The sequence below is a fragment of the Cyanistes caeruleus genome, unplaced genomic scaffold, assembly GCF_971803275.1.
Source record: "Cyanistes caeruleus unplaced genomic scaffold, bCyaCae1.hap1.1 HAP1_SCAFFOLD_138, whole genome shotgun sequence".
In the NCBI taxonomy this organism is placed as follows: domain Eukaryota; kingdom Metazoa; phylum Chordata; class Aves; order Passeriformes; family Paridae; genus Cyanistes; species Cyanistes caeruleus.
In genome coordinates, this window is record NW_028255933.1 from 62,008 (window position 1) to 68,576 (window position 6,569).

A 6,569-nucleotide genomic window follows, 5' to 3' on the forward strand; every position below is an offset into this window, starting at 1 on the left:
TCCCAAGACCATGTCTTCCTCCTTGTCTTTTAGATCAATATCCATCTCTTCAATAGAATCTTTCGTTTCCACCTCCATCTCTTCCTCTGTCTCGTACATATCCACATCCATCTCTTCCTCTCCACTATCCTCTCCGTCCACTTCCATGGCTTCTTCTCTATCAGTCTGTGTATCGACGTCCGTCTCCTCCTCTCCGTCTGTGCCAGCCTGCAGAGGTAGCAAAATTTCCCAGCCTGTCCCACAGAGCTCCAGCCCAGCCGGGCAGCTGCGTGGTGTCCGCCTCCGTGGAATAGCACCATACCTCTTTTGGAACAAATGCAGACATCCTGCAGGGATGGAGAGCAAAATCCAAGCGATGGGGGAGCTTTGGGGACTGCTGGGGGAATCAGGGAGCAGGTGGAAACAAGGTGACAGGGGTAGGCTTGGAGCAGGGTGAATGAAGAGCGTGCTGGCACAAGGAGCCAAGGGTTGTGTTGTGGCCGTTGCTGGATGCTGGAAGTTCTAGCTGGAGCGTGCACTGTGACATCACCGCCAGGAGTTGAGGCCCAGGCTGAAGTGGACAACGGAGACCGTAGAATGAATGATGGAATCCCTGGGTGCTTGGGCTTGGAAGGGACCCTAAAGACCATCTTGTTCCAAGCGGAGCAATCTTCGCCCAGAATAGGTTGCTCAGAGCCCCGCTCCCAGCTGGCCTTGGATGTTGCCAAGGATGGAGCATCCCCAGCCTCTGTGCACAGCCTGGGCCAGTGGCCCAGCAGCCGGAGTGGAAAAGAGCAGCTTCATTAGATCCAACTTCAAGCTCACTCCTGGAATTGAAAGGCTTTTCCTCTCTGTGCCCATCTTTCCTAGAGCTGCAGGGAGGCCTCGCCAGCCCCCTTCTCTTTCCAGGCTGAGCATCCCCAGCCCCACACGGACAGCAGTCCGATGCGTGGCAGTCAAGGCTAAAGGGTAGCAAATGGCTACATCAGGAAGTGAGAGATGGAAGCTTTTGGAGATGGAAGCTTTACCTCTAAATGTAGAAAAGAAAGAGAAGTGGAGGGGGAAATGGTGGGACTCTGGCTCTGTTCTAACTGGCGAGGATTTTCTTCTCTTCTTTTCTGTCGTGCTAACCCAAGTTTTGTTGTTTGAAAGGAGGTTTAGCAAAATATCCATCGTCTTCTCCACTGCTGAAACACTGAACAACATCTGGGCAGGCTGAGGATGCAGAGCAAAACCTGCAAATATCTACTGCTGATCGTGATCCTGGGGAATGCAGCTAAAGCCAGCCAAAAGCAATTTCTGGAAAGTCAAGCCTGCTTTACGTTTTCTGGAGTTTGGTTGTGCCAACTTCACCAGTCATTTCTAAAAAAGGAAAAGAAACTCCAAGCAAAAGAGAGAAAAACACAAAGAAACCAACCCAAAGAAACCAATCAAACAAACAGATAAAACACCCCCAATCAAACCAAAGGCAATGAGAAGTTAGGACTAGTTGTAAGGATATCACAGCAGGCGAATGGCTGCTTCCTACTTGGATCACCATCCAAAGCCACCTAGAACAACTTCTCCAAAACATATCCAACAGCAGAAATGGAAAAAGTGATCCATGGCAGCTCTGCATTGTGGTGAAGGATGAGCATGCAGTGGTCCAGATGGAGCACTGCCCACCCTCCAGGCTGCTGTTTGCTCTGCTGAAAGACTCTTGCAGGACTGTGGCCCCTCTCCATGCAATGGAAATCATTGCCACAGCTCTCAGTTGAGGCACTGGCATTTCCAGAGCCAGATTCAGGCACAATCCTACTGCCTGCTGAGCATCTGGGAAAGGCGCTGAGCATCTTCAGGCCTAGAAGCACAAAAGAGCTCAGGCTCTCCCCGAACTGGGTTTTCAGGGCAGCTTTCCATATCTCTGCAAGATTTCTTCATCCCTCAACACGTCTGACTTTATGATGTCCAACGATGCATTTGGGTTTCTTCCGTCCTCTTGTGTGCCCGTGAGTAACCTTCCACGTGGATGAAGGAGATTGTGTACAGGACAATTGATTGCGGCATTGCCATTTGGCTTCACTGTCACTCAGTTGAACACGGTCCTTATCTAAGAAGGACTTCCAAGAAATGGGTAGGAGTTTTGGCTGTGAGAGGAGCAGAAAGCACATTTTCTACAGCAAATTGCTAGCTGATGCACTTTCCTCCCTGCCAAAATAGTGATTGCCATTCATCTTCCTGGGAAGAATGTAAAGACCCATTCAGAGATGCCAGGTTCAGCTGGCCTGTGGCTTTGTGTGCCTCATTTCACATGTCCAATTTCAAGGGCCACTAGAAGAGGCTCATGTTTGCCTTGCTACCCACAAGTGCTGTAGGTATTTCCAGGAGAAGAGGGAAAACATCGCTGTCCTGTGGTGTGGTAGAAATGCCACCACAACTGTGATTGTGTGAGCAAAGCCAGCCAGTGCTTTTTGGGGCAGCAGCAGCAGCGGAGAGTGTGGCAGAGCGGTTTTGATACTCTTTTTAGAGTCCTGCAAACATTGTTCCCGAAAGAACCCACAGCTTTGCAAATGTGCCCGAGGAAAATGCAAAGAGAACTGGGGTGTGAAAATCAAAGACTGTTTATCTGTAGAAGAAAAGGAACAAGAATGAACTACACCACATATTTACACTGTAAGAATATTGGTAACAACAACAACAACAACAAACTATAGAACCTATTTACCTGAGAACAGCTCTAACAAAACTCTATGAAACGTATTTACAGACAACTTAAACAAACTCTAAAACCTCTATCCTGAACACAACAACTGTAAAACGCATGTACAGCAGGGTGGCATCTGTGTCTGTGATGTCCCTAAGTCCTGGAAGAAAAACAAGTAGCACGGTCAGTGCAGTCAGGCACGGAAGGGTGTTCCATGTGCTGCCGGGCTGGGACACTGGCCCAGTGGGACTCTGCTGCCAGAAGGGAGCCTGGCTGGGGGCTGTGGCCCAGGCACTGGAACAGGGCTTGTGTGGCCCACAGCAAGCCCAGGCCAGGCCAGGGATGGCCAGCAGAATCCAGTGCATGGGCTAGCGTGTCCCTGAGCAGGAAGTGCCCAGCCCGGCCCCAGGCTGGCAGCAGGGGCCCCACTCTGCCTGTGGGGAGCACCTGCCTGTTCTGCTGCTGGCATCGGTCTTCATCCCAAGACCATGTCTTCCTCCTTGTCTTTTAGATCAATATCCATCTCTTCAATAGAATCTTTCGTTTCCACCTCCATCTCTTCCTCTGTCTCGTACATATCCACATCCATCTCTTCCTCTCCACTATCCTCTCCGTCCACTTCCATGGCTTCTTCTCTATCAGTCTGTGTATCGACGTCCGTCTCCTCCTCTCCGTCTGTGCCAGCCTGCAGAGGTAGCAAAATTTCCCAGCCTGTCCCACAGAGCTCCAGCCCAGCCAGGCAGCTGCGAGGTGTCCGCCTCCGTGGAATAGCACCATACCTCTTTTGGAACAAATGCAGACATCCTGCAGGGATGGAGAGCAAAATCCAAGCGATGGGGGAGCTTTGGGGACTGCTGGGGGAATCAGGGAGCAGGTGGAAACAAGGTGACAGGGGTAGGCTTGGAGCAGGGTGAATGAAGAGCGTGCTGGCACAAGGAGCCAAGGGTTGTGTTGTGGCCGTTGCTGGATGCTGGAAGTTCTAGCTGGAGCGTGCACTGTGACATCACCGCCAGGAGTTGAGGCCCAGGCTGAAGTGGACAACGGAGACCGTAGAATGAATGATGGAATCCCTGGGTGCTTGGGCTTGGAAGGGACCCTAAAGACCATCTTGTTCCAAGCGGAGCAATCTTCGCCCAGAATAGGTTGCTCAGAGCCCCGCTCCCAGCTGGCCTTGGATGTTGCCAAGGATGGAGCATCCCCAGCCTCTGTGCACAGCCTGGGCCAGTGGCCCAGCAGCCGGAGTGGAAAAGAGCAGCTTCATTAGATCCAACTTCAAGCTCACTCCTGGAATTGAAAGGCTTTTCCTCTCTGTGCCCATCTTTCCTAGAGCTGCAGGGAGGCCTCGCCAGCCCCCTTCTCTTTCCAGGCTGAGCATCCCCAGCCCCACACGGACAGCAGTCCGATGCGTGGCAGTCAAGGCTAAAGGGTAGCAAATGGCTACATCAGGAAGTGAGAGATGGAAGCTTTTGGAGATGGAAGCTTTACCTCTAAATGTAGAAAAGAAAGAGAAGTGGAGGGGGAAATGGTGGGACTCTGGCTCTGTTCTAACTGGGGAGGATTTTCTTCTCTTCTTTTCTGTCGTGCTAACCCAAGTTTTGTTGTTTGAAAGGAGGTTTAGCAAAATATCCATCGTCTTCTCCACTGCTGAAACACTGAACAACATCTGGGCAGGCTGAGGATGCAGAGCAAAACCTGCAAATATCTACTGCTGATCGTGATCCTGGGGAATGCAGCTAAAGCCAGCCAAAAGCAATTTCTGGAAAGTCAAGCCTGCTTTACGTTTTCTGGAGTTTGGTTGTGCCAACTTCACCAGTCATTTCTAAAAAAGGAAAAGAAACTCCAAGCAAAACAGAGAAAAACACAAAGAAACCAACCCAAAGAAACCAATCAAACAAACAGATAAAACACCCCCAATCAAACCAAAGGCAATGAGAAGTTAGGACTAGTTGTAAGGATATCACAGCAGGCGAATGGCTGCTTCCTACTTGGATCACCATCCAAAGCCACCTAGAACAACTTCTCCAAAACATATCCAACAGCAGAAATGGAAAAAGTGATCCATGGCAGCTCTGCATTGTGGTGAAGGATGAGCATGCAGTGGTCCAGATGGAGCACTGCCCACCCTCCAGGCTGCTGTTTGCTCTGCTGAAAGACTCTTGCAGGACTGTGGCCCCTCTCCATGCAATGGAAATCATTGCCACAGCTCTCAGTTGAGGCACTGGCATTTCCAGAGCCAGATTCAGGCACAATCCTACTGCCTGCTGAGCATCTGGGAAAGGCGCTGAGCATCTTCAGGCCTAGAAGCACAAAAGAGCTCAGGCTCTCCCCGAACTGGGTTTTCAGGGCAGCTTTCCATATCTCTGCAAGATTTCTTCATCCCTCAACACGTCTGACTTTATGATGTCCAACGATGCATTTGGGTTTCTTCCGTCCTCTTGTGTGCCCGTGAGTAACCTTCCACGTGGATGAAGGAGATTGTGTACAGGACAATTGATTGCGGCATTGCCATTTGGCTTCACTGTCACTCAGTTGAACACGGTCCTTATCTAAGAAGGACTTCCAAGAAATGGGTAGGAGTTTTGGCTGTGAGAGGAGCAGAAAGCACATTTTCTACAGCAAATTGCTAGCTGATGCACTTTCCTCCCTGCCAAAATAGTGATTGCCATTCATCTTCCTGGGAAGAATGTAAAGACCCATTCAGAGATGCCAGGTTCAGCTGGCCTGTGGCTTTGTGTGCCTCATTTCACATGTCCAATTTCAAGGGCCACTAGAAGAGGCTCATGTTTGCCTTGCTACCCACAAGTGCTGTAGGTATTTCCAGGAGAAGAGGGAAAACATCGCTGTCCTGTGGTGTGGTAGAAATGCCACCACAACTGTGATTGTGTGAGCAAAGCCAGCCAGTGCTTTTTGGGGCAGCAGCAGCAGCGGAGAGTGTGGCAGAGCGGTTTTGATACTCTTTTTAGAGTCCTGCAAACATTGTTCCCGAAAGAACCCACAGCTTTGCAAATGTGCCCGAGGAAAATGCAAAGAGAACTGGGGTGTGAAAATCAAAGACTGTTTATCTGTAGAAGAAAAGGAACAAGAATGAACTACACCACATATTTACACTGTAAGAATATTGGTAACAACAACAACAACAACAAACTATAGAACCTATTTACCTGAGAACAGCTCTAACAAAACTCTATGAAACGTATTTACAGACAACTTAAACAAACTCTAAAACCTCTATCCTGAACACAACAACTGTAAAACGCATGTACAGCAGGGTGGCATCTGTGTCTGTGATGTCCCTAAGTCCTGGAAGAAAAACAAGTAGCACGGTCAGTGCAGTCAGGCACGGAAGGGTGTTCCATGTGCTGCCGGGCTGGGACACTGGCCCAGTGGGACTCTGCTGCCAGAAGGGAGCCTGGCTGGGGGCTGTGGCCCAGGCACTGGAACAGGGCTTGTGTGGCCCACAGCAAGCCCAGGCCAGGCCAGGGATGGCCAGCAGAATCCAGTGCATGGGCTAGCGTGTCCCTGAGCAGGAAGTGCCCAGCCCGGCCCCAGGCTGGCAGCAGGGGCCCCACTCTGCCTGTGGGGAGCACCTGCCTGTTCTGCTGCTGGCATCGGTCTTCATCCCAAGACCATGTCTTCCTCCTTGTCTTTTAGATCAATATCCATCTCTTCAATAGAATCTTTCGTTTCCACCTCCATCTCTTCCTCTGTCTCGTACATATCCACATCCATCTCTTCCTCTCCACTATCCTCTCCGTCCACTTCCATGGCTTCTTCTCTATCAGTCTGTGTATCGACGTCCGTCTCCTCCTCTCCGTCTGTGCCAGCCTGCAGAGGTAGCAAAATTTCCCAGCCTGTCCCACAGAGCTCCAGCCCAGCCAGGCAGCTGCGAGGTGTCCGCCTCCGTGGA